This window comes from Micropterus dolomieu, linkage group LG06 (genome assembly GCF_021292245.1).
Source record: "Micropterus dolomieu isolate WLL.071019.BEF.003 ecotype Adirondacks linkage group LG06, ASM2129224v1, whole genome shotgun sequence".
Lineage (NCBI taxonomy): Eukaryota > Metazoa > Chordata > Actinopteri > Centrarchiformes > Centrarchidae > Micropterus > Micropterus dolomieu.
Window position 1 is genome coordinate 1,531,626 of NC_060155.1, and position 8,050 is coordinate 1,539,675.

General features: G+C 36.5%; 1 long non-coding RNA gene across 2 annotated transcripts; it reads right to left on the minus strand.

Annotated features, from left to right (window-relative positions):
* Positions 1–352: 352 nt before the first annotated feature.
* On the minus strand, positions 353–4,599 carry LOC123973140. Of its 2 annotated transcripts, none has more exons than XR_006825538.1 (5): positions 3,864–4,599; positions 3,263–3,316; positions 2,815–2,876; positions 2,231–2,326; positions 353–1,481 (listed from the first exon to the last, which is right to left on the minus strand). It is a non-coding gene; the product is annotated as an uncharacterized LOC123973140 (long non-coding RNA). The 2 variants fall into 2 exon arrangements; XR_006825539.1 differs by lacking the exon at positions 3,864–4,599 and adding an exon at positions 3,481–3,818.
* Positions 4,600–8,050: the final 3,451 nt, after the last annotated feature.

Consider the following 8,050-nt stretch of genomic DNA (forward strand, 5'->3'; position numbering starts at 1 on the left):
ATTAAAAATTATATTTACTGTTGCCTTAAATTATCTCAATGTTATCTTAAATATTGATATTCATCAACTTAAAATTAGTGAGTAATTCACTCAAATTTCAATAGTCTTCAAATCATAAAATGTTGGAAATGCACTCAAAATTTTCACTTTTCTTAAACTCATAAAATGTGGGAAATAGACTCAAAAAAATTCATATTCTTAAACTCATACTCTAGGAAATGCACTAAATTTCCTATAATTTTCTACTCAAAGTGGGATATGCACTTAATTTATTCTACACTAAAATACTGATGTCGGCCAACTACACAATTATAATCAGCTAATGTCAGAAAAGATGAAAGTGACACCACAGTGACAATTTAGCAACTTTTTTTATTCAACAATGTGCTTTTTAAAAGGCACGAGAATCAAAGGAGATCAGTCACAAAGTGCTTGTCATGAATTAAAATAAAAGGAAATAAAGTGTTTTAAAGTACATTAAGTGTTAATAGTTCTATATTCTGATAGTGGTCATTGCTACAGAGGGTAGATTCAGTATTTTGGGTCTCCATCTCACATTTTTTCAGTAAACATTATGATAAAAGCTCACAAGGGATTCATGATAAAATGATATAAGATTCTAAGTATTATCCATCCTCAACAGCAATAAACTATTAGAATGTGGAGCCATTTAAAGGAACACGCCGACTTTTTGTGACTTTAGCTTATTCACCATATCACCCAGAGTTAGATAAGTCCACACATACCCTTTTCATCTCCGTGTGTGCCGTAACTGTCTGACGCACACAACACTACCCTAGCTTAGCACAAAGACTGGAAGTAAATGGCTCCAGATAGCATACTTCTCCCAATAAGTGACAAAATAACGCCAACATTTTCCTATTTATATGTTGTGATTTTTATAATCAGTGTGTACAAATAACAAGGTCACATGAGACACAGGCATATGTAACAGAACATTAAACATGTATAGTGCATGGATTGAACAGTCGTTTCCAACAAGTAATTGTGCAAAAACATGGGCTGGGCAATACGTCAATGTTTTGATATTTATCCATTAACAATCAATGAATCAAGTCTGAGGTAGAAGAGGCAAACAGTCTCATCTTAAATCTGAGGCAAAAACAACAAACGTCCTCAATACTCAGCTCAACAAATAGTCCATTCTGAGTGATTCACTCATTGAACAAATCATTCTTCAGCGTCAGTAGTAGTTGTAATGTTGTCCTCAAGACACATTACAACTTTTTGTATAAATGTAAATGCTCGAGATTCTTTGGGTACTGTAGGTCTAGTGCATAGACGTACCCAAAGAGCAGGAGAAATGAGTCAGCCAGATTTGTGGAACCACTCGCAAGTATTTCATCCTCCACGACAATACAGATGCTCTCAGGGCTGAAGAGGGCCGCATCAGTAGTGTTATCCGTTACGACTGTCAGGAGAGCCACTGGAGTGTCAGTGAGGTCTGGACCGTCTCCTGACTATAAAACACAAGTAATACAAGAATGAGTTCAGCCCCTGAATACAAATTATGCTAATGATCTCTAAACATTACTGGCACTTAGACTGCAACTAAGCTACATGTTTAAACTATTTTCTTTACATATGCTTATATCTTATGTTAGTTTTACACCATCTGTTAGCATACTTTTTGTGGAATGCTTTATACTTACCTTTTCATTTATAATAACTTGAGAATAACAGTTTACTTGAGAATAACAACTCAAGTAAACTTCGTAAACAGGTCCTGGGGGTTATTCCAGAAAGGAGGTTCAACAAACTCTAAGCCTAACCCTGAACTCTGAGTTGACTTACCCTGAGTTTTCAGTTCCAGAACAGCTGATCTGAGTTAGGTAATTCAACTCTAAATAGTATAGTATTATTAGTTATTTATCTTTTTCTGGCTGCTGGAAGGTGATTGATTAAACCTGCAAAGTGATAAAAAAAAAAGCTAAAAATAAGACGATTGTTCTGATGTGAGAGCACGTCAGCAATGACGTGTAGTCTGATATTCACTGTGCGGCCGAAGTAAGAGCTCATCTAAATGAATCAAAATTCTCTTTTGGATAACTCAAGAGTTTCCCTCATCTCAGGGTTCGCTCTGAGTTTTCACATAACCTGCTTTCTGAAATACCCGCCTGGTTCTCCTATAGTTTTTGGAGTGATGTCATATGTTTAAGCTGACTGAATAGCTAGGCAAAGGGATTGATAGTGAGGCCAGTACACTTACATTACAGGTTCTGAAGAACTTGGAGGCATCTTCACGCAGGTACACAGGAAGTGCACGAAGGACGAGATCCCGTCTCATATTTACATCACGTTGTTCCTAGATGGACAAAAAATAGACATTACAATAGTAATTACACAAATGCAGCGCAAACACTTATAAAAAGAAAAGAAAAAAGTGTTAAATGGCTCCATATTCTGATGGTGGTCATTGCTATAGATGGTAGAATCTGTATTTTTGGTTCACCATTTCTTTAGTAAAATATTTTTCAAATGAATTACTTTCTATTGTAAATACTTTAATAATACACAAAGGGAAAAAAATAATACAATTTCACGAAAACAATAGTTATTTGGACATCTTCAAATTGAAGCTGAAAGTATCTTTTAAAGGTACCTCTTTCTGATAGAATACATCTTGTCAAGATGTCAATCTCTGATGAGATGACAATGTTGTTTATGGAATAATCACTTAACCTCAGGGCACAGTCCAGGCAATTCACACTATGGTTTCTTATAGTTGTCTGAATATAATCTATAAATAATCTGTTTCTGAATCATGTAAAGTTAACGATTTACAAAACTCACCTATTGGCAACTGTCTGATCTTGAAACGCTGACTCTCTGTAGCACTCTTTGAAGTCCAACATCTATACACAACATGCACACAAAGATGATTAGTTAATGTTCAAAATATAATGATAAATGAAATTTTAAAAAGTGAATTTACAGATAAAAAGTTTCCAAATCTATGAAAAACATTAATTGTAGGCTACAGTAATTATAGTAAAATGAAAAGGTTAAAAGATGAGCAAGTTAGTCATTAACAAGCACAACATCAAAGTTGTGTGCTTATGCTATTTCTGTTGTTGATGTTTGTTTGTTTTTTTAACAAAGTATTAATAAAGGGTTCAAGTGATCAACTGTGGACCCCACAGTTGAAATAAAAACATTTAAAGAAATGACAAAATAATGACTGTGGAAACACATAAAATAAAACCAATTCTTAATAACACTATTTCATAATACATCCTACCTGAACTTTTAAAAAGGATTTCTAGATGATGATCTCACAACCACACACTTGAGCCTACAAAAAAATACACACATAGACCTTGTTAGCATCATGATAACACCCACATTATGTTGTTTAGCATTGTTAGATTCACGCTGCACACAAACACACAGCTCGACAACTTAAAATATTGACTATGTAACGCGGACACTTATTGAAATAAGTATAACGTTACTCACATGCATTACCAGCGAACAGCGAAAACAACAACCGACAGAAACCGGGAAGCAGGGATAAGTTAACGTTATGCTTTCGGACCATAGACATAAAGAACGGTTCTGACTCCACGAGACAGTTCAAACTCATGGTCGTTCCTCCACGTCATTGTCCCGGGAAAACATGCATTATGGGAAATGTAGTTCTTCCAGGAAACCCGCTGATAACTTTACACCGTTGTAAGTCAGATTCAACAACTTCTAAAGTTACAATTACTTGGATTTGTAAACTATTTACAACAAATATTCACTGTGCACATTGTACACATGTATTCCCAGTTCCAAATGTAAGACTATTTATCGAAATTCAATTAAAAAAACAATAAAAAAACGTTAGAGTTACTTACCAAATCAGGGCTGATAATAAGACGGCGCTGAAAAAAAGGCAGGCCAATAATGATGATGAAAAAAACTGAGGTGGTGGTTTGAAGCAAGGGGATAAAAGTGCGCATTGCAAACAAATAAAAACAAATTAAACTGTGGGGCTTTCCAAAACTTCCATGAAAACTTCACCGCATGAAGGCAAATTCAAGATGGCTGATTCAGCTTTCCTGAGGGAGAGATAAGACCCACCCACCAAACGTCATGACGTCAATAACGTCATGACACAACTGTATGGTTCCTAAACTTTTTGAGTGTTCCACAGAAATTAGCTATCAAATTTTGAGCCCTATTCAATTAAAGTGGCATAAATCTCAACAGAGCTCAATACTTTATAGTTTGGCCAACTGCATAAGGACATTTGACTGTAATGACCTCATTAGTTATGAGCTAGTACAACTGTTTGGGATTACAGTGTTGCTGAAAATGCTATTGAATTTTGTCTTTTGATTTCCATTCATTTTGAGCACCAATGTATTTGACATGAACAATGAGTCAGATAACTCCCTGGAATGTGGAAGGGTTGCTTGGTAAATTGATGTAATAGCTCTGTTGCTGAGAGTTTATTCTGTTTTCTTTCTTTTTCTGCCCTCTAGTGGTCATAATTGCTTAATGGGGATTAAATAACACTTAACATTAAAGTGACAAGTGTTTGTCAAATAACTCCTCATACTGTGCACCATTTGGTAAACCATCTGATTTAATATCATTGACTGGGGAATTAATGCTTTAAGATTTTAACCCTTATAAAGAGGTGCAGCAATGTGTTTTCCACTCAACGCAATTAAAGGTTCAGTGTATAATATTTCTGAGGATCTATTGACGGGAATGCAATGCAATATCCATAACAATGTTTTCAGTGCTGTATAAAGACCTTACATAATGAACCATTATGTTTTTATTACCTTAGAATGAGTCATTTCTATCTACTTCTTCTCCTTGTAAAATTCTGGCAGTGTAGTGTTGAGAATTAATTTGGAGCATTATAGCCTAAATTGTTATCATTAATTACTAGAGCAATGGTAGTCTACATTGTCATCATTTAAAGTATTATTTTATAGTGTAAAGTTAGGATCACAGTGTTAAAACTCTACAGCTCTGAGTGTATGTGCTCCTTTCTGTATCTAACTGCCCAGGCTCATGTGTGTGTGTGAGCAAGCTCATGTGCTTTGGGAGAAAAGGGAGGGAGCACAGTGAGGCAGCATCAAAAATACCTGCAAAGGAAAATATAGAAGCAGATTTTGTGCAAATTGTATTACAAAACATACATCAATATAGTCCATCACAGTAAGAATGTCCTGTTTCTAGCACAGAGCACAAAAAACACCAGTTTATTCCACAAAAGTCAGGTTATGGAAGAAATGGCATGATCAAGCAGAGTGCATGCAGAGGACACAGAGAGGAGGAGCAGGCAGTCAAGGACTTTCCCAGATTCAGGTGCAGTAGGAAAGAGAGCCAAAAGATGATATGAAGCCAAGAAACAGAGCTATAAAAGGAGGTCCAAAAGGAGGTGAAAGTCAGTCGTTACATGGTTTTCCTGTCTCTGTTCTGGTAACAGAATGGGGCTCTATTTTGCACCGATCTCTGACACACTCCGGTGGAACTTTTGTATTCTAATTGGTGTCTGTTTTTGTTGATAATAAAAATGTTGGTAAAAGTTCAAGCTTTCTTATCTGGCCCAAGTCTTGAATTTTTACACGACATTACTTGTCGAGCTGTGCCAGGAGAGTTGAACAGGGGCAGGATGACCTTGACCAAGGACGGACAACCTGTATCTCAGAGACACATATGCGTACTTAAAAAGGTAAGCAGAAAACCTTTTTCTAAAATTTCTGCATAATAGTGTGTCTGAGTACAGGCTTCTCCGCCCAGGTGAAGTTTCTGAAAGCTTCCTCACTCTAGAACCTAGTTAAAGTACAAAAAATTAAGGAAAATTGTTGAAAATGTAACTGAATTCACTAAAAATGAACTAAATTTACTAAAAAAAGACAAAGCACATACAGATTGAGAACCGCTGATGTGTCAGAGATGGGTGCAAATCTAAATGCAGGCAAAAAAGCAGTGTGTCAAATTGCTTGCAAAGCTGGTAGATTAGATGCGCTTTTTATGTTTAATTGTTGGCTTTTAAGTGTAAATAAGTATGTAAATAAGATTTGTAAATAAAATAAGAGTTTTCCAGCCATTATCGTGAATACCGCTGTTTTAGGGATCTCAGTTCTTCAACTGAGTGTCGGGGAGCTTCGATCCAATCAGAACAGGACTGCATAGGCGAAGTGAGCTGATGAAGAGATAAGAATTTAAGCGCTTGCGGATACCGCTGACTTGGAGATTGCAGAATCACAGCTGAGTGCTGGGGTGCTTCACTCACTAGGTCAGGGCTGAAATGGGCAAGTTGGCTAATAAGACAGTCATTCTGTGGCTACCGCTAACTTATATTGCAGGATTTCAACTGAGTGTTGGGGCTCTTCGATGGTAGGTTAGGACTGCACGGGCAGATGTACTGCAGCACGTTACCGCTAGGAGCCTAAATAGGACGGCGGCAGGGTAGGAGAATAAAGCGTGCTTAAAGTTAAAAGAGGTTTACGCTCTCATGTTGAGGAAGTGGATTGAGTAGCGATTTGTAAAGACAGATTTTGTGTTGAGGAAGTGTATCATTTCTGTCTAAGCCCTCATGTCGAGGAAGTGGATTGAGAGGCTATTTGTGTGTAAACAGGGTCTGTGTTGAGGAAGTGCATCAGACTAGTCAATTTGAAAATAAACCTAGGCAGTGTAAATTAAGTCTGTGTTGAGGAAGTGCATCAGATAAGTCCATTTGAAAACCTAGGTAATGTAAATTAAGTCAGGGGCCGGCAGGAGATAGGAGTCAGAGACGTACGTACATGTAAATATTGCTGAAAATATAGTCGATAGCTGTGTGTTAAGAAAAAGTGCATATAAATGTTACCAAGGCCTAAAATAATAATACTAATAGTTTGAGTCTTGAAGCCTCATGTTTAAGACCATTAGATAAAAAGTATAAAATAATGACAGTTGAATAACTGATCTAATATTAAACTAACATAAAGCTTAAGGATAACAGATGAATAGAGTTGATATGGTGATATAAATAAGTATAAGAAGTTGATGGAAGGAGTTATAAAGTAATGAATATATATTGATGAAATAGTTAATGTGGACTAGTATAATGTAAAAGACGGCTTTGATGCAGTCTCAGATTGAATTGTGATAAAGCTATGTGCAAAATTAAGTTCTGAAGTGGCAGTCCACGCCTGAATAATGGAGACTGGAAGAGAAAAGAGAAAAAAAGGAGTTTGCTCACGCTAGCAGAGAGGCACAGAGCAGGAGCTGAGGTGCAGCTGTGTCTGTGTGAGTGTGAGTGTGAGTGAGTGTGTCCATGTGGGGGAGGACAGCAGGCAGAGAGAGAAAAAGAGAGCAGTTCAGCCCTAAACCAAAAGTTATGAGAGTTTTGTGATCTGTTGCACCTTTCTAGGATAACAACAGCACGTTATAGCAAGTTACTCATGAGTTAATAATAACAGAAGTTATAAAAGTTTTTTGAACCAATAACAGCTTGACAGTGAGCAGATTAGTAAAAGAACGGCAATGACTGCTGGATACAGAAAAGAAAAGTGTAGTTGAAACAGCCTACTGAAGTATTATGATAATAAAGGAAATTCAGTTCAGAATAACAGGCTGAAGACACTTTTTGGTCGAGGAGAAGGAACAAAACTAGAAAAATGATGACATCTGATAAAGTTTGCAAATTTATTGAAACAGAAGTACAGATTGATAGGCAGCAATGTGAGGTATTATCTATGAAGGATTTATGTTATAGAAGGGATTGAGAGCCATCAATTTTGTATTAGATGTAAGAAAATGAATTTGATACTTTAATAGTTGTTAGTTTCACTGATGTTAGTTATTTTTTAGTAAACTCTGCTTTGATGATTTTTCAGTTGAATAGCTCTTTCATATAAAAACAAGGGGAGCTGCCTGAGTTTCTTTCAATGAATTGTTTCATTCTAGTTTCTTGGTTGTGTGGCTTTACAATTAACTGTCTTTTTCCTTTTCGAGGCATGAAGGCCGTCCAAATTCCAAAGTTTCCAGAGAGTAAGTGTTTGCTCGCAGTGAGTGTGCGATGGCTGTCCTGGGA